Here is a 25,948-nt window from a genome sequence, read left to right as displayed (position 1 = left end):
CAGCAGGGACAGGGAAGGGATCTTACCCTTGTGCTCAGCACTGGTGAGGCCGCACCTCGATTCCTGTGTTCAGTTTTGGGCCCCTCACTACAAAAAGGACATTGAATGACTCGAGCGTGTCCAGAGAAGGGCAACGAAGCTGGTGAAGGGTCTGGAGCACATGTCGTACGAGGAGCGGCTGAGGGAACTGGGGTTGTTTAGTCTGGAGAAGAGGAGGCTGAGGGGAGACCTCATCGCCCTCTACAACTACCTGAAAGGAGGTTGCAGAGAGCTGGGGATGAGTCTCTTTAACCAAGTAATGAGCGAAAAGACAAGAGGGAATGGCCTCAAGTTGTGCCAGGGAAGGTTTAGACTGGATATTAGGAAGCATTTCTTTGCAGAACGGGTTGTTAGGTGTTGGAATGGGCTGCCCAGGGAGGTGGTGGAGTCCCCATCCCTGGAGGTGTTTAAGAGTAGGGTCGACATAGCACTCAGAGATATGGTGTAGTTGGGAACCGTTAATGTTGGGTTGGTGGTTGGACTGGATGATCTTCAAGGTCCTTTCCAACCTAGACGATTCTGTGATTCTGTGAAAAGGCACTGCCGGGAGCGACCCTCCGCGGCGCCGGCGACAGCCACCTGCAATTCCATTTTAGCGCCCCATCCCTGCCAAGCAGCTTTTGTTGGGCGTTTAACCTCCCCAGCCTGGCCCCCTAAACACCGGACTTCCCCTTTCGGCGCAATTACCGCTAATCCAATACAGCCCTTGTAAAGCCCTGCCCCTAATCTCCCCCGCTGCCAAGGTACCGGCTCCTCAGTCACATTCGCTGCCCGCGCCTCGCCCGCCGCCGCCGCTCCGCGCCCCCGCGGCGGGGCCGCCCCCTCCGCCGCAGCCGGGGACCCCTCCCGGGGAGGCCGGGCCGGCGGGAGCCCCGCCCGCGCCGCCGGCAGAGCCTCAGCGTGCGGCGGAGCCCGGTAAGCGGCGGCCGGCGGCTCCTTCTTCTTCCCGGGGCCCGGCCGGCGGCTCCTTCCTGGGGCGGGCGCTGCGGGGCTGGGTCCGGCAGCCAAGCTGGGGAGTAAGGGCTGGGGGGTGGTGGCGGGGGGGGGTAGGATGGGGCTCTGCTTCCGAGACGCGCTTTGCTTACGGATTTTCTTCTTCTTCTTCTTTTATGTGATGCGATCCGGAATGGCAAGTGCCTGGTGGTTTGCGGTGGTTAGTTTTAAAAGCGTGGCGTTCTAACTATCCTCCTGCCGCTTAGCGGGCTCGGTTATATGTGAATAAGCAGTTTCAGGGGCAGGCACGTAGTGGAGATCGCGTAGCGATGGTTTCCACTCTTTTTGAATGGGTGGGAGCTGCGAGGGAAGGTGACATTAATATCGGTTACTGCATGAAAAGCATCGTATCTCCTGTAGAAGACAGAATATATATGTTGGGGGTTTTTTTAAGCAGGAACTACAAGGTGCTTGTCACGACCAGTGAGCGTATGTTTGCTGGGATGCACACTGGTAATATACAGCCGAAGGCATGAGACCGCTCCATATCGTAATGAACTGAAAGCCTGTGGCTTTGCATGTTGTATTTAAAGTAGAATGCTGCAAGAGAGACCTGTAAAAACAGGTCTTGAAGCATAGCCTGTTGTAGTACCGTGGTAGGCAGTACCTTTTATCTAGGCAGTTTACGAGAGATAGCCTTCATATATTTCTCTCAAATAGTAGGAGGGGCCAGATGACTGTTTCAGGAAAATATTTTAAAGCATAGATTGAATGCATGGGTTACAACAGAGATAAAGCAGCTATGGATAAGTAATTAGGGATTGAACTGACTTCTACAGGAAAAACTGGGAAGGAAGCTGGACTATGCTATGAATAAATGGCCGTGCTTGTGCAGCAGAACTACAAAATACATAATCTAACAGAGAAAATCCACCTCTCTCAACTGCAGAAAGCAGTCGGGCATTCAAGGTCTGTGGAGGGAATCCTTTATATGGAGAGGCTTCTGTGGAAAAAGCTGCTAATTAAAGCAAGTAGGATCAGTCCCTCTTTATCCTATTGGCAATTTAATGTTTAAAAATGACCCTTTGACTGTCTCGGGAGATAAATTAGCAATCGGAATGTTCTTCTGATGAATGAAACTGTCATTTTACAGGTGACTTGCGGGGGGCAAAATAGTAGATTAAGGAATGCAATTCAAAAGCGAATTTTAAGAAAGCTATAATTTTGTCGTAATGCTTTGCAGCAGTACCTCTGGAAAGCAGGTGCAACTGTTCAAATCTATATTAAGTTCTGGCTCTTAGGTTTGCAGAGCAATTTTAACCAGATAAATTCCGGGAGTAGATAACAGTATAGTAACAGTGATGCTACCTGTATCTGAAGATATTCTAGTGACTTTACTTAAAAACTATATTAATTAGACCTACACGTGCAAGCAACTGGCTATTGCCTACTGTGCTGTTGTCCCAGAGTGACCTGTCCTCCTTTAGTTTATGTAGCAGACTTACTGTAAGTACTAATCATAAAGTAATCTTTGGTGCAGTGAAATTATTATGGTGAATTTCTTACCAGCTATTCCAATTGTGGTGGACCATGCTAATCAACTGTGTGAACATCACCTATTCCTTTAAAAAAATATTTGTTACTTCTGAGGATTTGAAAACTGCAGAAATACCTTTAATCCTTTTAGGACTGATGGAATTTACCCTTGTAAACTGATGTTCTCTAGATTAATGCCACATATGGAACAGTTTGAACTTCAGTCTTTCTGCTGGAGAGATTAAAGAAAGAGGAAAGGCAATTACAAGTGGTACAATGGTAGAGATGCAATTATGCGATTGTATACAGGATCCACGGTTACAGTAGCATAATGCAGGATAAAAACTCGAGTTTATTATTGACAAAGCCTTTTATTTCTGCTAATAAAACGGATGTGCCAATATAATGCTAAAATAGCTGCAATAATGTGCATACATTAAAGACTTACATATTGACACTAACTGCTTTAAAAAGTTTGGAAACACTGGGCAATCTTTCCTTTCCTGGCAACAGGAGGCAATATTCCTAAGTGCTTGTGCTGTAGCATCTGCTCTAGTGCTGCCTTCCCTTGGAGGTCTTGCCAGGGCTGAGTTTTGCCTTAACAGATAAGCTGAATCAGCACAGATTGCATGTCTTCACAGCCTGCAGCTGCCCACAGTGAGAGTTTAGCTAAGCTGAATCCCTCGGTGGGCATGCAACAGATCTCGGTTGCATCAACAAAACCCGACCAACTCATGCTCCAGTCTAGCTCATTGCAGGTAAACAAATTCTTCTCTGAGGACTATAGCTAGACCAGAGGTTTTGGCCATGCTGTAAATTGGATTAATCAATTGCCAGGTAAATAGAGGCAATTAATGTACACACAAATTCTAGTGTATGTGCTTGCAAGTTGTTTATTCTGGTCAGAGTTAACAGATCTGTGTAAAAACTTCCACTGAATTGTTTCATGGCATCCTTGTTTGTGGAATATATGAACTGGAATTCCTGGCCATATTTACTAAACAACTAAATGAATTAATAACCAACAAATTTATGAATAGATACTAAGTTTTGTATCCAAAGCTCAGCTGTGTGGTGGAGCATAATTAAAGACAATGTGGTGTCTGCAACAGATCTCCTTTGAGTGATAGGGTGTGAATGTATGACTGTGATACTGAAGATGGTTAACTTAAAATCAGTAGAGATTAAGTGAGCCAAAAACTATCTCGTCATTCCTTGAATTATTCCAAGGGAACTGTTGGACAATGCAGTTACTGTGGTGTAACTGCAAATAGCTCAGCTGGAGGCATGGTCTGGCCACAGTAAATATACAAAATAGGAAAAACTAAAATTGCTGTTAAGTTTCTAATTTAGCATCCACAAAAAGAAAGCTTCATAGTTGACTGACTCTCTTGGCTGACTCAAGACTGAGTTCTTCTTCAAAAGAAATAGGAATGAGACCAGACTGTAATTGTGGACCTACGTTGTAACCTGTTGTAAATAAAGCTTTTCAGACTTGAGTTTGAGGTGCTAGAACTCAGAATGTTGAGGTTAGATATGTTACCTGTAGGTAATTAATGACAGAAATATAGTAACTGTTGCAATAAGGAGCGATGAGCCATCTCTTGCTCCTGGCTGACCGAGGAACTGGATTATGCAGAATACTTAGCCACCTTTCTGGCTAAGAACATGATGCATCTCTGCTTGGTACTGCGTAGTCCTTGCCACTGATGACAATATATGTAATCCATAGTTAAAGCACTCATTGTGACCTTTGGTTTGCTGATAGCATTCCCTGAAAGAAGTGTATGAGCTGGCACACTTACTGGTTTTCATTTGCAAAGCTCTGTTGAGCACTGGGTAAGGATCTGATTTGTTCCTTATTATGGGGATGAATTCTCTATGGTCTCTCATCATTCCTTCTGCATCAGAAGGCAGGTTTTATCCAGTATGCTGTGATGCTGATGAAAAGATTTGCTAACTAAAATTGCTTTGGCAGTCTCTGTTTGGGAGTGTGATATAAAGGGCAAGATATAAACATAATGCCACAAGTGGGCAATGTGTTAAATGCTGCAAGCAGAACTACTGCTCTTACTGCAAGCAGTGGTGACCACTGGAGCTTTTTCTTCTAAGAAAAGCACAAGAGGAGTTGTGTGATTCTTAGAGTAAGGAGCCTCTCTAACATAGTTTAATTTTTGAAGTAATTGTTTCATCAGTCCATTCCACCCATAAAGTGTGGAGATCTCAAATTAAATTCTTGGCCCACTGTTCAGGATCAGGTTTTCAACTTGACCATGTCAGTAACATGCTTGTTTAAAAAAATAAATAAATTAGGGAACAGAACTCTGTTTACAGGCTCACGGAATGGCTGAGGTTGCAGGGACCTCTGAAGATGGTCAGGTTCAACCTTCTGCTCAAAGCATCTAGAGCAGGCTGCACAGGGCTGTGTTCCGCTGGGTTTTGAATAACTCCAGTCTCCGGGGATGACTCTGCAGCCTCTCTGGGTGACCTGTACCTGTGTTGGACCACCCTCACAGTGAGAGTTTCTTATCTTTAAATGGAATTGCTTGTGTCTCAGTTTGTGCCTGTTTCCTCTTGTTCTTTCACTGGGCACCCCTGAGAAGAGTCTGGCTCCATCCTCTTTGTCACAAGGATGTGCTTATGGTCAACTCGTTGTCCACTGGGGCTCCCAGGTCTTCCTCTGCAAAGCTGTTTTCCCAGCCAGCTGGCATCCAACCTGTACTGGTACAAAAGGAGAGAGAGGACAAAGCAAGAAGGGAAGAAGAAAAAGAAAAAATGACAAAGAGAAGAGGGGTGGAGAAGGGGTTGGGGGTGGGAGTGTACAGAGGAACGCAGGCAACTGGAGCCAGTATGCTGACTGCAGCAGGCTGGTTTACCTCAGCCTCGTTATAATGCTGTTGGGAGAAGACCACAGTCTTGAATGCCAATCCACAAGTGCTCATATGCTTAGTGATTTAAGCAGGATTTAATGCATCCTGCAACTATAACCAATGACATTAGTATGAATCAAAAAGAATGTGTGAGTTTTGTTCTGAGGTTGGTATATACACTTCCAGGATAGCCAGGATACCTTCCTTTTCAAGGGTCTTTGCAATGGCATAGTTCTGGCAGTTTAGGTATGATTTAATAAAAAGTTTGGCTGGGCAGCTCATGCTGCTTTATTAAGCTCTGTCTATTAAGTCAGACTTTTCCAGGAAGTGCCTTTGAGTAAAGCATCGTGATGCCTCAAAGGAGCAAACATAATTTTATGACAAGACAGTAGTACAGTATATTGGTTGTGGAAGACATAGGGGAATTGGTGGTGAAAGAAGTCTTCTGTGGTCACTTAAAGGATCACTGGCATTCAAATTGTAATCCAGCAGTAGTCCTCTAGAATAGATGATGCTTTATGATGGTCCTAAAATGGAGGTTGCATAATAAGATTGGTTGTGGGGTTTCATAATACACGTATGCATGTACATTTGAGCATATAATTCTTTCATGTTTGGAAATAACACGGGTGTGTATTAGAAGTTTTTCGTATCTGAGAAATAGTTGCAGCTTTGCCCTTTTCATTGGTCCAGATCCACACCCACTGTAAACAGGTCAATCGGCGTTAATGGAGCAGAACCTGTCTGCCCTTTGTGTACCTTCCCTGTTATGTTTTTTCTTCCAGAAGATTGAAAGTCACCCAAGACACGTAAAATAGAGGGATTTTGCCTGATCAATGGTGTTCCTATTCAAAGACTTCAGAGGTGTGATCTGTGCCAAGCTGTTAAAGCAATGGTTTATAGCATGTTCTGCAACTTCAGATTAGAGAGGTGCAGGTAGAGTACTCTCTGTACCTGAGCACACACTGAAAAACTACGATCAGCTTTTCACATGGTAGGATTTTGAGAGGTAGAGTTATCATCTGTAAGTGGAGCTGAAAGCAATGCAATCACTTCCACATATTGCTAATCCTCCTTTGTTCAGCTTCATTTTTTTATACCTATATAGATTAACAGTGTAACTGAAATCAGGACAGTAGCTAATCGAGATGTATGTTATCTCTCAAACAGCTCCCTTTGCTTTAGTTTCTGAGTAAATAGTTAAAGGTGTGTCATGTAACCAGACACTTTAAAGACACTCTAAGAGTTTTGTTAATTAAACTGCACTTTCTGTAGTTCATGTAATGTCTATCATTACGTAGGAAAACATGGTAAAAAAAATAACAGTATTATATACAAAGGACTAGAATTAGTATGCATCCAAGGTTTGAATACAAAATAATACTGTAGCGTTCTACTTGTAATGGTAGGTTCAAGGGGATCTCCTGTGCATTTCTGTTTCTACCAGCATTTGAGCAGAGCCTGTGCATTGTGAGGGTAATTAATCTTAGTGATCAAGCAAGAAAAAACAGTTTTAGATGTCTTTTCACTCTTTATCTTGCTTGCTGCTGTTGACTTATTCGTCTTTGTTCTCCAGTGCAGGCTACCTCATATCTATCCCTGCAGTCACACAATTTACATGATTACATACACAGAGTCCTTATTCTATAGGAATTTGGCACATGCCAACCAATTTTTCCCTTGAACTGTAATCAGTTCTTCAGTAGTGTTGTGGGAGTGGTACACCATCAGAGTTCTCTTTACTTACATCCAGGCACATGCCAAAGCCTCTGTCCCAAATGTCCCTTTCCTTAACCTGCTGCCTCGTCCTGCCAAGTCAAGTGATTGAGTCCATGGCTCAGTGATGTGCCTCTCTGTCCCACCATCCAAAGAACAGCAGCCACTCACCTCTGTCTGGACCCTGCTTGCCTCAGGTCTCCTTGGTGCTACAGGGACAAGGAGATTGATCACCTTCTCACTGAGATAGTTGGCCACGTAATGCTAAAGAGACTTGGTGGCTGCCTGTCCTCACCTAGAGGCTCTAGTCTATCCAACAGGTCTGAGATGGCAGGAAGGTTTAATGTTGTAGTACCAGATTTACATATTTGAAGATGGCTGACATTATGTTGGATTTTGATTTAGAAGAGTGATACAGCATTAGGTCAAAATCACAACACCAGCATGATCCAGCGATTGTAATATACAGTGGAATTGCAATGCAAACTGATTCCCCGTGCCAGTCTCTACATAGTTCACTGTCACAAAGAGGGAGGTTTTGTCCCAATTAGAGAGTCCCAAACCATAGATTGAATAAAAATATAGTCTGGAAATGTTCAGATAGCCTGCATAGTGAGGCATTCTTAGTATTATTTTCCTAGCAGTTTGCATTCTGCTGCTTAATTTGTAAGAGTGAATATTGTAGTTTTTTCCATGTCCAGTCGTGGCTGTCATTTTAGCCAGTACTTCTGAAGGACACATATTGTGCTTCACTGAAATCAAGTCCTGAAAGTTGTCAGGGGGAAAAGGAGAGCCCACATAAGGTTGGGGGTTACCTGGAGATTCAGAGTCAAGGACTCTAGGGTAATTGTGCGCGACCTTTCAGTTCTGAGATCTGTCTGTATCAAGGAGGAGGCACAGCTCGCTTGAAACATCTCCCAGGATCAAGGCCTTTTCTGGCTCCATTGGGAATTTTGGGTTTAAATGGCAATTAAATCAGATATACCTTGTGCCATCAGCCTGTGACATGCTAGCTCTGCCGTGTAGGGACAGGGTGGCCTTATGTGCCATCCTTTGCAGTGGGAATTTATACCAGGATGAAAGGCTACAAGTGGTTAATATAGTATAAAATGTCATTGCTGATGATTTTTAGGCATTCTGACTGAAGTGAATTAATTTTTCAATTTCCATGGTAAAAAACAGGGAGGGAGAGAGCAGCCTAGATAAGATGTGTATACTGCAAATCTTTGAAATACTTGTAAACAGTTACTAGAGAGCAGGGGCAGCTTTTAAGCAGCGGGTGTTGTGCATCCCATTTTCTGTGCTGTGGTACTGGAGCTGGGGGTGTCTGGTGAAATCTCATAATGAAACAGACAAATGCTTTGAGAAGTTGAACACAGCTCAGCAAAGCAGATCTGAACTAATGTGAACTGCCTGTCTGCCAGTAAACAGATAACTGCACTCTGTTGTTTAATTGAACTTTCATGAAACTAAAATATGTTTTTGTAAAATCCACCATGAAAATGTGTTCTGCTTGTGGATCCTGCATATGGGGATCAAGATATTGAGGGTGGGGAGGGGTATCTGTCAGGTACACAGGTAATGCTCTATATGCTGAACAGTCTACAGTGGGGAGTCAAGCATATTAAGTGGCGCTCTCATAGCTTTCACAGATGAAAACTGCAGTGCCCAAGCAGAGAACCTGTTGCTTGGTTTTCAGAGTTCTTTTTGGTTTGGATGACCAAATTTAAATACCTGGAAGGCACTGCAGCTATAGATACAATTGAGGAATCTCATTGTGATTCCCTGAGTGGTTCTACCAAAAAAATCCCTCTGACTGAATTTTCCTGCTGTCTCACTAATTCAGTCTGCTCCTGAAAAACTCTGAACAGTGTTCAAATTCACTTTTTTAGAAGGCATTTTTTTCTTTTTTTGTTACTTTAATTGCTGACCATAAATCTTGGCCACTTTGTCAACCTCCAGTTTCTCATATTAGTAGCATTCCTATTTCTGTACAAGTATTTAGATGCAACTCAGTCCTTTTCCATAAGCATCAACCTTTAACAGATAAATTGACAAAGAAATTGACAATTCAGGGATGCAAGTTATGCTATTTTTTTGTACAGTAAAGTATCTGAATTTCATAAGGTAGGAGCATGTTCTCAAACATACAAGATACACACATATGGAATGTGATGTTCTGGAAAGTCTACAAAGAAATCCTAAAGAGTCCTCTACTTATATTCCCAAAAAATCAATAACCTACAGAAACATTGTGGTCTGTAATCCATTACACTGAAAGCTCTGGAGAGCAATAGAAGCCACATGGCACAGAGCCATATGAATTTAAATTGAATGCCATGTAGAATGAGATGAATAAACATATTGGAATAACACACCCACATCTGTAAATTTACAGGTTGCACCAGCTGGCAGATTAAAAATAAAAAAACAAGAAGCTGGAAGAATTGTTATTACCAGGAAGATCCGAACCAATGGACTGTATGGATATAGATATGTTTGAAGGCATCTGCTCTTCCCATTACAAGGTAAGACACAAAAGGATTTTTCTGCTGGTTTGTTTCTCTTTGGTGCAGTTCACCCTTCTTTTGTGGCACTGCCCAAGATGGCAGTGGAGGTGTTCTCCAAAGTTTGTTCAGTCTCGTGGCTCACTGCTAATAACTGTGGCCTACAATTAATGTGTAACTGGACTATCTTCAGACCCAAAAAGGCCTCAACTTTCAAAAGTCAATGACAACTGTGGATCCTCAGGGCCTGTAAAATGCAACTTTTTATTATGTAAAGTATCTGTTCAGATAACTCTACAGGTTGTCTATTTTTAGCATGTGCTAATAGGAGACCTTCCCACTCATCTAAGGCATCTTTTTCTATGTGCTTATTAATTGCTGTAGATTGAAGTCGACTTGGAACCTGTACTACTTAGTGCAGGATCTTAATCAGGAGAAAATGTCTCTAAACTGGATGCCAGAAAATGTCTCTAACTGGAGATGCAAGCTATGCCATTTTCTTTTTACAGTCCTAGTGTTCTTTCAGGATTGTTATGTTATATGGCTTGTTCACAAAAACTGCTGTATTTTTCTTTTTTCTAGCTATTCCAATAAAAATTAATTACATATTGCTCTAAGCTGAGGGTGGTGAAGAGCTTGGTACATTTTCTTGGCATCTTTTGCATAATGAGTGGGGATGCTGTCACTTATTCTGAATGCTTCCTTAGTTTTCAGGGAAGGTACAAAACACAGATTTTTCAAAAACTTTTTTGAAACTGGTAGAAACACTTGAGAAAGACATGAAGCAAATTAATTGTAAAGTAAAATTTCTCATTTCCAAGATGATGTAGTTCTGCATGGCTGTGGGTTGGCTATGTGGGACGTCTTTGTGGTCTAACAATTCTGATCAACACAAGATTGCTGCTGAGAAAATGCAAAACCACAACACCAGCTCTGTGTTACTCAGGAGCTCAAATCAGGCAGCTGTGCCGTGGCAAAAAGGGGCAATTACAACTGGTCTTAGCTGATGTTTGCTTTAACCCAGAGAGGACTTTCAGCTGTAGTCAGTGTGACACTCCATTTCTCCATTTTCACCATCCAGTGTTAAATTATGGGGGAACCATCTGTGCTGGGGCAATGCACTGCCATTGCTTCTATTCTGTACAGAAATACTGGCCACCAGTGTCCAGTGTTACCAGTCTGCCATTTTCACAAGCATAAGATACACACCTCTCATTCTTCTCTTGTGGAAAAACTAAATTGAGGAGAGACCTCTTCCTAAGGTGGGGAAAGTAACAGGCTGGCACTGCATCCTCTAGAAACAGGAGTGCTCCCTCGTATGCTCAAATAACAGGAATGAAATGTGTGAAGTATGTAGAAAATGCGAAGATAACCAATAGCAAATACAACTTGCGAGGAAAAACGCATTCAAACTCTTGAGTACTTGGGACATTCCAGTAATTTTCCCGTAATTGTTGTTACTGAGGAATGTACATAGACCATAAAAATCTGTAAGATCTGATCTAGATAGCAGACACTTCTCAAGAGTTTTATTTCCCCTGCCAGATGCTTGTGTGACCACTGGTGTCCACACACAAGTGGTCCAGTGGAATCTGTATTGCCACCAGTTATTGCCAGCTTCCACAAGTATAAATGCTAGCCTGGTCTGTGCTTTCTTGTTTGAAGATATTTACATTTGCATGTTATGAAATCCCTAGCTTTAGTGCAAATAGCTAATATAATGGGGGGAAGGGGAACGACACCTTTGGTTCCGCATATGCGAAATAAGAATACCATTTCGTGTTGCCACTTTGCCTGTTTAATTGTGTTCTTCTCTGAATTGGAGCTTCTGAGTTTGTGCTTCTTGGCATGGGAGGGAGCCCGGCCTTGGACAGGGCCTCTGGCTGTTGCGTGGCAAGTAATCCTTCCAAATAGGATTTGCATTCTTGCAGCAGCCATTCTGGGGATAGAGAATGAATACATGGAGGCAAATTCTGCTTACACAGACATAGCTCAGGTCCAGTCATTCAGAACACGAGTCAATGACAGACAGAGTTGCACATAAATTGAGTCCTTTCTGAAAAACTGGTACTAGTGGCTAAGAAAAATATACAGAGTCAGAGCATCTGCAGTGTCTTAGTTAACTAGATTTATAGGCACTTATTCACAGCAAAAATGCTGTTAGAGCCCCGGAGTGGCTTTGTTAGTTTTCCTTGCCAAAGGCTGTCATCCCTGTAGAGTTGTTGTGTGGAAATGAGAGCTTGCAGCCCAGCTACTTCTGTGTATGGTCTTGGTCTCCACGTAAAACTTCCTTGCTCTTTCAGTGCTGTGTACTCTCTGCTTTAAAGCACCTGAGATGGTCTAATGTAGTGACTCTTCTATTTGGGATGATAGCCTGCAGCTGTAGGATAGAATAAATTACTGGACATAATAGTGGCTTAAATCAAAGCCAGACCTTGAATCCCTGAACTTTTATATTGCCATTTATTTGTGGGCATTACTCTTGATAGCCTTCTAGGTGTGTTTATCTTTTTTTGGCTGAGAAATTATTGAAACATCAACAACGTAGAAAGTGAAGAAACAGACTGCCTTCTGGTTTATACTCAACACAGGTATTCCAATATTAACAGAAGCTACGCAAGTTTCAGTTGACTTTTTTCAGCTATCTAAGTCTTAAATGAAAGCCTGAAGAAGAGGCACCTGAAAACTTCTGGGAAGTCATGTATTGGAAAAGTTCAAAACTGAATAAAAATTTCCTTCCACTCATGAAGATGTTTTGTGGCTCGTTTTTTTTCTCTGCAGAACATAAAGATGTGTTTGTTCTCTATATTGAAGCACTGGTAACTTATAATTGAAACATTTATTTTCAAACTTCAGGATAGCTGAATCAAAACCAGTTCATTTTGCTAGGAGATCACAGTTCAGTGAAAGATTTCCTTATAGTTAAATAAAATAAATTGATTTTGCTTATGACTTAGTCCTGTCTTTCTCCTTTCTGGTGCACTGAATTTGATGTTCCTATTATTTACTTTTACTAGTAGTGCTGAGGGACCAACTAGCGTTGGTGAGACCTCAGTTGTGCTGAGTACCATGCCAGGTCCAGCATAAATTGTAAATACACCTTTCTGCAAAGAGTATATGATCAAAGAGGCAAGAAAGATTAGATGGGTGCATACCCAGGAGCACAGGGGACAGTGAGATATTTTTCATCAGCATGGTAAGCATTGGTTTCAAGAACCTGCAGGCATCCATTTATATATGCAACTCTATAGCCTTAAGGTGATTGTGTTTTAAGGTGGTGGGGAATCAAAGCGTTTCATCCCTGCAAGCAGGGAGGGAACCGAAGAATTGTCCATAATGTCGCTATAGTACTCCCTCCATGATGTTTTGATTTGAATAAGAGCAGTTTGATTTAAATCAACTCAGAAATGGGAGCAGCAGCTTGGCAGTGGCAGGAAGCCTTTCCCTTTTGGAAGTGAGGGTGACATACAGCTTGCCTGTATGCAGTGTAATTTGTCCTGACATTTGCTGGCACAGTAAGTTCTTACTAACTGCAGTGACACTTGCCCTGTGTGACATAATTCGAAACACTTTTTCATAATACTTCCACTTGAACTGAAAGCAGCCAAACTGTCTTTTCTAATTTCAGCCATTTTGATCCCTTGTCCCCAGTGATAAGTTCTGCTTTGCAGTGTTTCCCAGCTGCCTGAAGTAAAACGATGAGATGGCAGCTAGCAATCCAGGGTTTTTCCCCTGTCGCTACTCGAGAGCATGCTGTAAGTCATTGTTCCTTCATGAGCTAAATCCTAAAGGAGTTAGCTTCAGAAGTCAGCCCTCCCAAAACAGCTGTTAAGATACAGAAGTCACAACAGAGCCAACTGATGATAAGGTGTGTTTGTGCTTGCCTTCGTGTATTACTACTAACATTGGACACTAGTCACAGAATATTATATTTAAAACCCATCAAAAGGAGAATGGTATGGAGCGAGATCTGAGTCTTCACAATCAAAAAGAATGCATTTTTCTAGTTCTGATGTGGGTCACCAAGTGGGAATTGTTACAACTTTATTTTTATTTTGTTTGTCCAGGGAGAGTGTCTTTTCTTCAGTAAAGAATATCTAAACACTTGTTGCTACTTAGTCATTTCTTCAAGTTGTATGTGAGATGCTGTAATTATTTTCTGATGACTAGATGGAAAATACAGTTGTTCTGATAACATTTTGTTCATGCTGATGCAATTGAATATGCATAATTCACTCCACTTGATGATCTGGCCCTGACAAGTTTGATTACTATTCCTAATAGTAAGCAATAACATTTCTTTTGGGGTGGTAGGAGACTATTATGTACAATGTGTATGAAAAGTCTTATGGATGCAGTTAAATGCAGTCAAGTGTGGTGTTGAATTCACCAGTAAGTGAAGGAAGTTTGGGAATATGACCTCGTTTGATAGCTGGTATTAAAGTAAGCTGGTGTACTGTGTAAAATCAGGATGGGAAATCTGACATAAAGGTAAACTTGCTGTGAGACTAATCTAAGAGGGTTCATAAGTACTGACAAAAAGAAAGACGTGAGTACCTGGTTATGCAGGTTGCGTAGTGCTTCCTCTGGTTTCTTGCCAAGCATAGAAACAAAAGCTGGGACGCTTTTAGGTGACTACCTATGTATACTCAGGTTCCTCACAACCCATAACGAGTCATGGTTTTGAGGACAACCTCATAACAGCCATGTGAGGTGGGGAAATGTCTTTATCCCATGCCACCTCCTGCCTGCCCCCCCTCCATACAGATGGCTACTGAGTGGAATTTTGTTCCTGGCACAGGAACTAAATTCCACTTCTGATCCAAGCACCAGACCTGGATATTCACTCAATGCTCTTACACTAATGAGTTGATCTTTTTGCAGAATGAGTAGGCCTTGCCACTCCTATCCTCAGTTAGATTAAGGATCAGTCTGTTGAATTTCAGCTGCATGTTTTAGGTCAAATTTAAAGTGAATACAAAGGTCACACTTCGTTTCAACTACTTGCTGTTCAGGAAGAGAACTGAAAATAGTAAGTGGAGTACAGAAAACCATAGAAATTAAGGAAAAACTCAGTTTTAGAGTTCAGCTTCTTATAAGAAAGAGGCCAAACTGAACTTTTAAACTCTAAATTAGTCTGCAAAGGTGAGGTTGCACCTCGTTGTGGTAAAGAGATCCCTGTAAATAGAGATCCTCATACTGGAAATTAAGTCAGTATAGAAAACATTACAAATGTATACAGTATGACTTGTGTATTTATTTCTGTATCTATGCTGTTAATTACATGTTAGACTACTAAAATTGCATTTTTAAAGCTCTTTGATATAACCTTTTCTTTTTTGTTTTCATCTTTTTTATTCTTCTGTACACACACGTGCTGATTGCTTAATTTTGTTAGATGTACACTGCTTAAAAACAAGCCTTTGTAAAAGCAAATGCAAAGTAAAATTCTTTTTTAAACAAGTGTCTTTTGGCATTTAGCATACCAACAGCAGTGCTAAGAAGTCAAAGGAATGCCCGTGAGTAGGAAGGCAGAAGCACATCATGTGACGTTTCACAAGTGAAAGCTAGCATCCTCTTTTGCATGTAGTTGGGAGTTGTTTATAGCTGCAAAGAGCTAGCTGAGTGATGAATTGAAGTGCTTAAAAAGTGGGGAAGGATTTTGACTTCAGAATGTTCTGTAAAAGCATGTTTTCATGCATGTCAGCATGGGATCCAAATTTAAATTGTTGGCATCTTTCTAAACGTGTATTAAAAGGCATGGGAAAATTATATGTATGAAAACTGTGTCAGAAGAAGGAACGGTGATTTCTTTTACTAGAAAGTGAGACAAAGATGGTCTGGGCATGGTCTTACCCACAAGATCTGACTGGGTTTTTTTGCATGGCTTTAGCCAAATTACCTAATTTATGCACCTTAAATCTTTCCTATGGTTAAACTGAGTAATAGCACTAGCTTTGTTTGACTTTGGGAACGAAGTGAGGGGAAAATGTATGTGCAGTTGCTAAAGATCCAAATTGCTAAAAGTGCAGAGTACTATTATTATATGACTTTGGTCTAGTTTGAACAACATAATCAGCAGGCAGCTTTGTCTAGGCATCCTAGTGAACTACTGTATAAGTATTTAATATCTAAAATCATCTGTTGGGGTTGTCTTTTGATTACATCAGTGTCATAATTCTTGCTTTCTTTTGTAGGTATTCAAAGAAGAGATTGTCTGGGTCTTTTTTGAAAGTTATAGTCTTTGTCCCAGTCCTTTTCTGAATGCTCTGAAGAATTGTACTTTTTGCTCGTTCAGCTGCATCCACTGCTGACTTTCCTTGCTCAGCTTAGTCAAATTTTGGATGTAGGGCATATTGTCTATAAAGTTAAGGTGTTTAGCTACTCTGCCTTTTATGCTGAATCTTTTTTTCTTTTCCACATCATTCTCCAGAAGAGATTTTCAAAGCTAAGAATGGCTTCAGAGAGTCACCTTGCACTACTCTTCTTTCTGGTTTGGTCTATTAGCTTCTCTGGTGTTATCTTATGGTAGAGGCAACTGTTCATCAAAAATAGTGCATGTAAAATCTTATGCTCAGAGCTTTTCTTTAAATTGAAGGGTGTTTTACCTATCACAATAGGCTTATTAATTTGCAATTGTTGCTTTTTCTTTTCAGATGTAATACTCCTGCCCTTGAGTAGAATCTCTCTTAATGTGGCTGTTGTCTTAGACACACATTGTTTACTTTATTTCCTGATTTTGCCATGCAACCTAATAGCTTTCAGAATGGAGGTTGTCAGGTACCAATTGTCAGGAACAACCACACTACTCTTATTTTGGACTTTCTCTGGCAATTTAATAATACTGATTCTTCAGTTTTCTCTTTCTCAGAAGTAGCTTACATCTTTCTTCATCTTTCAAACTCCATATGTTTATGTCTTGCCTTAATTTTCCCCTTTTGGAGAATTTGACATCTTCCACACTTCCCCTTAGGCTGTTGAAATTCTTCCTTCATTCTACTGTGCCTTTTCAGGTTAATTTTAGCTGTCTGCTTACGGGTGATCAATCTGGTTTTATCCAGCTTTACACTAAGTGGGATCTTCTTTCTTTTTCTCTCATGGGACTGTGTCATCCCTTGAACTTTTGCTCTGTAGAGAAGTAGAAATAGTCTGCTTCTCAGTCACAAAAAAATCAAACACATTTTCATGTTGGTAGTTAGCATTTTATTGTCTTATCTAATTTCAGATCAAATAGATTCACATGGTGTCTCTTCATCTCCAAGGAAATTATGTTAGCGTTCCTATTCTCTCATGCTAAACTTATTAGACAGGCGTGTGTAACATCATGCCTGTCTCTTGCAGCTTCAATTATGTATATATATGAAAACAGTGCTTTGTGCTCTTCACGCACTCGTGCTTAACTTCCCACTGACTTTCTGTTGGGTATCTCAAGAGTTTCCAGTCTTGTTTCATCCAGCATCTTTTCTAATTTAATGTTGCTGCTCTCATGATTCAAGCTGCAGGACACCTGACTTCCAGGTTTGGAGGAGTGAAGGAAATTTGGAACTTGTGAAAGAAATTCTGGCAAGAAATGGAGGTGATAATTTTTAGTAGCTCATCTGGCAATAGGTTGAGAAATCCTAATGTCTGATTTATCTCTGATATAAGTGGCACCACTTATTTTAAAGTGACCTCAGAAATAAAAGACCAAAATAGAATGACCTGAGGCATGTGCTATACACATGGCAGATCAGAGCAAAGGAGTCCTAGTGAAATAGCCCTTCTTGTTTCACATAAGCAGCCCCTGGGAAAGAATCATTGTGATTTTTCCCCTGCACAAGTAGAAAAGGCATAGGAAAGTGATATGCTGAAACCTGTTAGGGACATTCCGTAAAAATTTCCCTAGAGTGTTGGCTGTCACGTATGAAGACTGTCTGCACTGATCAGTAGAAGCGCCCAGGTATAGTGGAAGCCGTTCTGCCTATTTTCCTGCAGATCTTTCCCCAAAGAACTGCAAAAAATTTCTGTTTCAGGTATCAGAGGCACAGTCTCATCTAAGGTGTGTGTCTGTTCCAGTAAAGAGGAATGTGAAAAAATATGTTCCCCGAGAGAAATTTGTGTTCATATCTAAGATCCATTTTTTTTAAGATCCTGTGATTCTACATAGTAAAAGGAGTAACTGAATGCCAGTGAGGAGAATGGTTCTGCTGGCTTCTGACAAGTTTTCTCTATAACAGGCTAGTAAATGAACAAGTTTTAAAAGCTTGCAGGATCTCTAAAAAACACAAAATGTTGCTCAGTGTAATTGTCAGAAGGACTAAGCAGCTAGCCTTGGCTGGTTTTAAAGCTACTATTAGGACCTGTCCACATCAATATGAAATACGGCAAGACATCTTAAAATCTGACAGTTTGTCTATAATGGTGTATTTCCCATGGAAGGTGTGGTGTTGCACAGAGATAGGTTTGGGAAGTGCTTTAAGATTTGTAGATGAAAGTTATTATATATGAAACATGCAAAGTGTTAGAATATCAAAGGAGTAGGTGTTTATACATAAGGTTAGAAATAAATAGTCTGCTTCCCAAAAGTGTGTGTTTAGTTTTCAAGAACCATAGGGTACATTTTGCCAGCAGGGCTCCCTAAGAATTAGGTTTGGATACATGGGTGCCAGCGGTGACTTTTTCTTAAAAGAAAAGGCAATTTTAGATATTGGCAACTAATAGTACAAAACCAGTCTAGTGCTCAATCTGATAGTGCAGTTGTTGTGGTTTGGTTCTGAGGCAGGAGCTTGGGTGAGAGAGTTGGGGAAGGCGTTGGGGAAGGCATTGAGGGAGTGGGAAGATAATTTTCACACTCCGCACAAGTAGCATAAGCTCTTTGTTTAATCTAACATCCTGAAATCTGACGTGGGTAACTGTCCACGGGGGTTATTCAAAGACTGTAATTAAGAAGTTTTTATGTGAGGAGAGGATAGCTCACTGAAACATTGCAGGAAGGGTAGCTGTGACATACTTTCTACAGATTTTTTCAATGCTTTTTATCTCCAGTTTAACCTCAGGTTGTACTGAATCACCTTCATTTTCCCTGTCTGATATAAAATGTGTTAGTGGGCTATGGCAAATATTCAGATATATTGCAACAAGGGGATCATTTGCTGTTTTTCTTCCAACTACCAGTAAAAGTGCTCTGCAGCTGTGGCATGCTACCTTGCAGTGATGCAGCAAACTAGTCTCAGGCTTTCCAAGTATTTTGTGTGCATTAATTAAACTTCACAATACCCTTCTGAGGCAGTGTCTGACTTACGCTAGGCAGTGCTCTGAGAATAGTTATATTGTAATTAGTGCAGCTATTTATGACTGGAAGTATGGTGTTAGGTAAAATCAGGGAAGCTAGCCCCATCACATATCGTATCTCCTCCTCCCAAGGTCTTAATGCTATGGCAACAGGAATGCCAAAAATAGAAATCATGAATCTCAGCTCCTAAGAGACTGATGTCATCACTGGGCAGTGTTTTCTCCCTTAGGACCTTCTTCTGTGTATCTACTTTAACCCACCTTATTTCTACCTTTGTTGCAGAGAAACAGTCTGGCCCTAAATCAACTTTTAAGTGAAGGGTAATTGCAATCATAAATCTTTTCCACAGGGGTTTGGCGCTGTCTTTAGGTTAGATACACTAAGAATCATACTGAACTGCTTCTTGCCACGTAGTCGTTAGTGCATGAACATTGACAACATTCAGGCACCTTTTTTAATAGAATGCCCTTACCGATGTGCAAGGCAAATTAGTTTGTTGAAAAGCAACCGTTTTTTGTTTCCCTCCTATCCCTGACTCATGACCCTCTATTTTTTGTATAGATGCTAAAAGCTAAGATTTTCATTCTTCAGGGTATGTGTACAACTCTAATAATCGGTGGGACTATCATGTCAGGTCTAATACAGGTTTTTTGCTACTGTGTTATAAACACTGCAAAACTTGCAAAATGTGATCACTAGCGGACTGGTCGAGTGGGTTTCTTATCACTGGAGCTTACCATCTGTAGCTGACAGCTGGGTAATCATGTAACTAGATAAAGGTCAGAAGTAATCCACCAGTTTGCATTCTGGCACTGCAGACCCTTTCTAAATACAGTAACTAGCTGTGGAGGTGGGTTCTGTTTGGAACTCCCTCATGGCATACACAATGTGATGAGAAAAGTAGCTAACGAAGGCGTAGTTTCTTGTTCTGAGAGGGGTTGCCCAACTCGTGTTATTAAATAGCCATCTGCTCACTGCTTTGCTGCAACATCTCCAGCATCCAAAACAACAAACTAGGCACAAATACTGTTCAGGGACAGAAAAAATTAGCTGATATTGTGCTGTTGTGTGGGTAGGGATAAGAACTGTTACAGTGACGTATCATCTTTGCACAGATGTCAACTGGTTTCTGGGACATGTCCCATGGCTGAATTTATTTCCACTGTCTGCTTCTGTATTTTGATCTGTGGGGGTTTTTTGGTTTGGTTTTTGGTTTTTTTTTTTTTTTTTAATTTTTAATTGGTGTGGAGCTATCACCTCAATGGAATCCCTAGGGGCATTTTCTCCCATTTATGCAGCATTTTCTGCTGGAAGAATAATCTGGTCTCTACTTAGTACAAGGCAATCTTCAGTAACTTATGCCTGTATCTTGACAGTAGAAAACAGTCTATATCACAAATATTTTTGAAAAAGCATGAGGGATCACTTACTGAAATCAACAGTACGCTTTCTATTGATTTAATGGTTGAAACTGTGTTCAGTGTATTTGTGCAGTTGTTTTCAATGATTTGGACAGGACTGATCACAGGAGTATGACAAAAATTTGGTAGCAAGAAGATAGGTTAATTAGAAACTGTGTGGTCCTGCAGTGACCCTAGAGATCACTGAAGTAAGCAGGACTCTTGCTGGACATGGTACTGGTTTCTCAGCTCCAGAACAGTGGTACCCTAAAGTGTGGATAAAGCTGTAAAATGGCCTTCTCCAGAAGGTATCATTCATTGAGATAAAGCAGCTTTTTTGTTTCTGTTTTGGAGCTATTTGAATAAACATGGATCAGATACTTCCTCTCCTATTTACTCATGAGTCAGTGTGAGAGATTTTGGCCCTGTGCTATTAACGATCAGTTTTAATGACAATGGGTTTGTATGGTGTCTTTAGTTGTAACTTCTCTTGGAGACTAATTTTTTTGTTACTTTCTGTACTACACAGTACTGTTGAGCATATTTGAAAATTATATTTTGCCCAAACTCACTATTTCTTCTGTCATTTTTCAGTACAAGTGTGTTGTTATGTTGCCATGTTTTTAGAGTCTTCTGAAGAACACCATCCCTCGATTCCAGCATCACTTTTGTGTATTTAAAAGGCTGATACATTATAGTCTACTTTAGATCAGAAAAATTAACAAACATTCCAGGAAGGACAGGGATGAATAGCAAGTACTAGTTAGTTCTCTTCACAGCTTTTCTCTCTACTTCCTTCCTATGAAGACAAAGAAGAATTCAACTATTAATATTTTTATTCTCCTTTATTCAGTGAAGATCTAATTCAAAATATAATAGCTAACTGAGGAGTGTCAGAAAAGTCTAATAAGATAATAAATTACCTTAGAAACTAGAGAACTTTCTGGTACTTGATTCAAGACCATGTAATTTCACATCTACATACTTAAGCCAATTTCCTCACAGATATTCTCCCACATTATTCTAGTAGGTCAGTTTCAGCTGATTTACTATTTAGCGTAAACAGGCGTTATCAGAATATGGTTTCAAAATAATTCATCTGTTCTGATCTATTAAATGAAACACCAGTAGTTTCTGGTCTTTTTTTTTTTTAAATTAATAATTACAGTGTATTTATACTGTCTTTCAATTCACATAATTCAACAGCAGATGATGAAAAAGATCATAGATAACTTGATTCATTGGCATGCCAAAGCAGGATTGTTCCTGGTTTCATATTTTCCATTGCTTTGCCCAGTACACTTTTCGGTGACTTGAAAGACAGATTGCCCACAATTTCCTCTTTCTAGGTAAGGTTCACATTCTTACATGAGTTTCAATAAGAGGCTCATTCTTTGTTGCAGTAAGCAGTTCATCAATGTAGAATGACATTTGCCAAGTTGATCAAGATGAATCTATGTATTTCATGTAATAATGGAGCACTTTATAAACCTTAATGGCTAGATGGTGAAATTGGAAGACAAAGCATATGACCCCTTGACTTATAAGGGCCTGAAAAGGTAGAGGCATTGCTTCTTAAATGTTAGCCATGTAGCTGTGTGACTCTCTCTTGCTGCAGGAGAGCACAACTAGCCAAGTGAGAAAGCATATGTTACAGGTTATTTAAACTAGCAGACCTTATAAAGGGAAAAGATGCACTTTGCTATAAGACTTCTGCCTCAAGTCAGCAAGACCTCCTAACTCAAGCTGTCACTGCTTACCCCCTTTATAACTATACAGAGTCTTTTCAGGTGGTTTATTAAGTTATTGGTTTTATGGCTCAGCAGTGAACACCAAGGTTTGCATTCCCATCTCCTGGGAAAATTCAGTGGTGAGAAGGTTGTCAGGAGAAGCTGTGGATTCAGTCCCTCATTAAGGAAGTGGCAGTGTTCCATAACCATAATTACTAAACTCCTTTTAATCTGGAGAGAGAGGCTGATCCCTAGTATGAGTCCTTTCCCTTTTTATAGCTCTTAATCTACATGAAAAAATTGGCAGTCCAGCCTAGTCATATAAAGTCTTTTTAATCCACGTAAAACTTCTCCTTTCTCCTCTCTTCTTTTCCACAGTACACCAAACTTAAGTCCTCAACTAAACCTTTGTATTTAAATTCTTACTTTTGTAGTGTTTCCTCTACTTTTCCCCAAATTACACTCAATCTGTGGAAGTGCTTCAAGTGAGTTCCTTCTCCAAATGGAAAGTTTTTATACACTCTTCTCTTATTTAATAGACCAGAACATATTGAAGAAGTATAAGACTTGAGCCTCTGTAGCTCCTATTGTCACTTAACCCAGCTAGCATAAGTGATTACTGAAGCATTTATCCTGCTTGATTAGCAGATCCATCCTGTCCCTGCGGAACTGAAGTTGCTTGCCCAGTCTTCTCAATTCTGGCCAGGTAATTATCTCTCTAGGATTAAAAAAGAAGAAGAAAAAAAAAGGCAAATGGCATATGCTTGGTTTTGAAAAGAGATGTTAGATGTTCATTCCCATTTGTTTTATTGTTAAGGAATTGTGCTGACAAAAGCACTTCACTCATAAAATAAGAAGAATGGAAGGGAGGGGGAAGGCAAAATAAATAGGACTGAGGGATGTGCATGTGGCTTATCAAATTGAGCAGGGGGAGGAGGTGGGGTCAGAGTTCCCAACGTCACAGCTGACTAACTGATTTGCTCGGTTTAACTGGACTGATTCGCTCAGTATAACTGATTTGCTCTGTGACACAGAGTATCTTTGCTCTTCAGCATGCCCATCCATACAAAAGTTATGTTACCTGATTAATAAAGGGTTCTGCAGATTATTTATAAAATGTTTTGGGAACTTCAAATGAAGAGTTATATGTAGATAGGTACAGATGTAGAAATAAATACAGACATGCATCTCAGCCTCGTGCAGTTACAGAGCACAGCCTTACTACTGCCATGGAAAGGACTGGAAGAAACCTGCTGGGAGCTGCTAAGTAATTCCTTGAGTCTTTTTAGACGTTTACTATATGTTACTTTGGCTTGGCAGCAAATGAGGGGTGATACTCAGCTTAATGCATAAGAAGAGTTCTGGAGGGAAGAGGGGGAAGTATGGGGAGGAAGGGTTATTTTTTGAGGGTTTTTAATTCCTTTTGTACTCTTACCCTGTCATTAGAGCCAAAATTCATTCTTTTCCTCTTCTAGAGCCCTAGCTATTTACTCAGTGTTAAGCCACTGGCATTTTAAAATGAAAGTTTTTCAGTAGCCAACGATTACATCCTGAGGAGAAAGACAAGGCTTTTTCAGGCATGGTTTTCCTTGAAGACAGAATACTGGGTAGATGAATGGTTGGTCAGCTTCAGGATGTCACTCTTTAGATTATTATAGCAGCTCTTCTCTGAACACTTGCTTTTCCTACTGCTCATCAATTCCATTTGCAAGTCACTCAATTTTTAAACCATTTAATGATTCTGTCTTGAAAACTGTTAAAGCTATAGTGATTTGGCAAAAATAACACCAACCTGCTCTTCTACAGCACTATAGGATTCATTCCCCATGCTTTGTATCTTCTGTATGTTTTTTTTCCTTTAGTTTCTTTTTCTGACTCTTTTTTTCCTCCAGCTCAATTTCAGCTGTCCTTGTGACAGTGGTGTTCAGATGGGGTAGAAAGCAAGAAGGGAAATAGTTGCCTTTAATGCATTTTTTCTGCACAATTGAGAGAGAAGCCTGTTAGTATGTGTCAGCAGGGAGGTGGGCAAGAGGTAACAGATGGCATAAAGGGAGAGCTAAGAAGCCATGAAGATACAAGGAAGCAGTATTTCTCGAAGAAAGATAAGCAATGTTGTCAAAGCAATATGTAGGGGAGGGAAGGCAGTTGGGGACCTAAGGCAAAGTCGAGATCAGAGCTTTGAAGTGGACTAAACACCAGTCTTCCCAGACAGACCATTCTCTCTGGTGAGTGGCTTGCTGGCTACTGGGAGTGAACCTTTGGCTTCTCCACACCAAGCTAAAAGACCCAGGTTTCTAGATTAAAAGACATACAGATATCTCAAGTACTTCAATTCATGTTTCTTCTTGGATGTTCAGGATGGAGCCACAGCCTGTCCTATGCCATTAGGCCATGTGGCAAGGGACAAGCTACAGTGCTGCAGCTGGAAGCTGTTTTATCTTACCTAGCCAGCATCGGTATTAATAAATTAAATGTGGCTGGCATGCCCAGAGTCATTCTTGGGCCCTGAGCCCAGCTAGCTACATGCAGCTCATCCCTATATAATTAAATTTTCTTGGCTTCCAGAAGATAGCCACATGTAAACTGCTTGCTTGAGGTGGTATCTGCACACTGCTAATTCCCAAAGTGTGCCTGAGAATTGTCAAAACCAGGCCAGTGACCATTTGAATGATTTAACTGCATTGATGATTGATTTCCAGCACCGAGGGTGCCACAGGTTGGCCTTCTCTGAAGGGTATGGAAAGGTTTGGAAAGCTGAAGTTAGTTACAGTGATAACATAAGGTCAGACATAGGCAGTGAGGATGCACAGTGAGACACATTGATCTTGACAGTGCCACTATGGTGTTTTGGGTTGACTTTACCCCACCTTCAGGAACTGAGAGAATGTTTTGAACAAGTTTTGCTTGTAAATGTCTGCAGTTCATTTGAGCCTGAGGAGCTCAGTTGGCAAAGTGAACAGGGATAGATTGCAAGTCTGCCTCCACAGAACTGCTTCAATTTTTCAGACCTCTCTGCACAAGGAAAACAAGATTCTTGGGACTTTATTCCATGAGGACCAGCCATAAAACAATGCCTAGAAGAGGCCCTTTTCTGTTGACTGCACAAGGAATTGCACTTGCCAGTGCCATTACATGAATGTGATTCTAATGCCTGTTTGCAGAAGCGCTGTAACCAAACCTATACCATGGTTTATTTCTAACTAATTAAAGGCTTATTTAGGAATGAGTCATTTGTACACCAGAATGATTGATTTATTTATTTCAGATCAGTGACAGGCATTTCATACTGAGGTCTGCAGCCTCTGTCGTGCAATTTATTATCCCAAAAAATGATCAGGGGTTGCTTCTTTCTGAATCAAAGCATCTGTGACGTTAATGTTACTGCATTTTGTAATTGGTACTTGATAGTTTAAGTGGATAATCAGCTAAGACATAAATGCATCTTACCAGGAAACAATTGAGAATTTAGGATAATAAGGTGATTAGACACTGTGTTATGCCAGTATCATGCTAAGATAATTCTACTAAGTTGAAGTTGTACAAATAATGCTGCAAGATACACGGTGGTCAGGCCGATCCCCTTCATGTATGCTTGACTGCCTATCTTTGGGTAGTCACAGTCTAAATGGTAGTAAGCTCCTGTTAGTGAGAAAGATTAAATGCTCCTCAAGTGTAGGATTCTAGACATTGCTTCCCTGAGATATTTGCAACTTCTTTAATCAAGAAGTTTGAAAACCAGTTAATAATACCCCACAGCAGTCATTGTTTCAAGTACTTTTCTTGTGTTATCTAGGTTTAATATTTTAGATTAAAACATGAAAGAAGCATCATCTTGTCCAGCATTACATAAACCTGGTAGCTTTTAGCATTCATTGGGAGTGCTTGTTTGCTGCTAAAGCAGGTATTTAATACTCTGCAGAGGAGGGAACTGTGTGACTTCTGGTGG

At 40.7% G+C, this 25,948-nt stretch overlaps 1 protein-coding gene across 2 annotated transcripts in view; it reads left to right on the top strand.

Annotated features, from left to right (window-relative positions):
• The first annotated feature begins 831 nt into the window (after positions 1–831).
• The window catches only part of TMEM108 (transmembrane protein 108), a 173,783-nt gene continuing 148,666 nt past the window's right edge, over positions 832–25,948 (top strand). The window contains exon 1 of one of the 2 annotated variants that reach the window (XM_074891686.1): positions 832–954. The gene's annotated coding sequence lies outside the window, so the exon portion shown is untranslated. Of the gene's footprint in view, positions 955–9,491; positions 9,623–25,948 lie in introns of those variants that run through there. The other variant, XM_074891679.1, reaches the window with a different exon arrangement.

This window comes from Strix uralensis, chromosome 1 (assembly GCF_047716275.1).
Source record: "Strix uralensis isolate ZFMK-TIS-50842 chromosome 1, bStrUra1, whole genome shotgun sequence".
Taxonomy (NCBI): Eukaryota; Metazoa; Chordata; class Aves; order Strigiformes; family Strigidae; genus Strix; species Strix uralensis.
This window is presented reverse-complemented; position numbering and strand designations above follow the sequence as displayed.